The sequence below is a fragment of the Penaeus monodon genome, chromosome 31 (assembly GCF_015228065.2).
Source record: "Penaeus monodon isolate SGIC_2016 chromosome 31, NSTDA_Pmon_1, whole genome shotgun sequence".
Taxonomy (NCBI): domain Eukaryota; kingdom Metazoa; phylum Arthropoda; class Malacostraca; order Decapoda; family Penaeidae; genus Penaeus; species Penaeus monodon.
In genome coordinates, this window is record NC_051416.1 from 7703000 (window position 1) to 7703540 (window position 541).

Here is a 541-nt window from a genome sequence, read left to right on the forward strand (position 1 = left end):
ACATACAGAACGGGGCCGCGTCAGGATGGGCTCAGAGGGCGGGCGGAGAGGAAACATGTGCTGTCACCGTCGCCCAAGTGATGACGGAGCTCTCAAATGTGCGTTGGCTGTTGTTTACGAATGTTCGTTATTGAGGACTTTTTGATAACACACCAGATAAGTTCTTTCGGGGCAAGGAAGGCCAAATTGCCGTCATCGACATGCACTCTGCATGACAGAACGCCATTTCGAGTGCGGAAGCGATTGCAATGATTACCTGTCAGTTTTTGAGTATTTTCAAATTGACAATTTCCCCGGCTGTGACTCTGCATTTTTTAACTGAGAAAAATGCAAAAAATGAGGGAAGGTTAGCAAGTTTTGGGGAGAATATTAATTTTAATTTGGTTTCGTTTTTACAGCAATGCATGATTACAATGACTGACAGTATAAGGTGCACTGTTGCCGGCATTAAAGTCGGGGAATTTATTGAAGAAATCCAAGACAATTTGGTACATTGTGTTATAAAACGTATACAAGTTTCATGGAAAAACGCATTATAAGT

At 42.3% G+C, this 541-nt stretch overlaps 1 protein-coding gene across 2 annotated transcripts in view; it reads left to right on the forward strand.

Annotated features, from left to right (window-relative positions):
* The window catches only part of LOC119593025 (cadherin-99C-like), a 76147-nt gene that overhangs the window by 6538 nt on the left and 69068 nt on the right, over positions 1-541 (forward strand). The gene's annotated exons all lie outside the window — the stretch shown is intronic.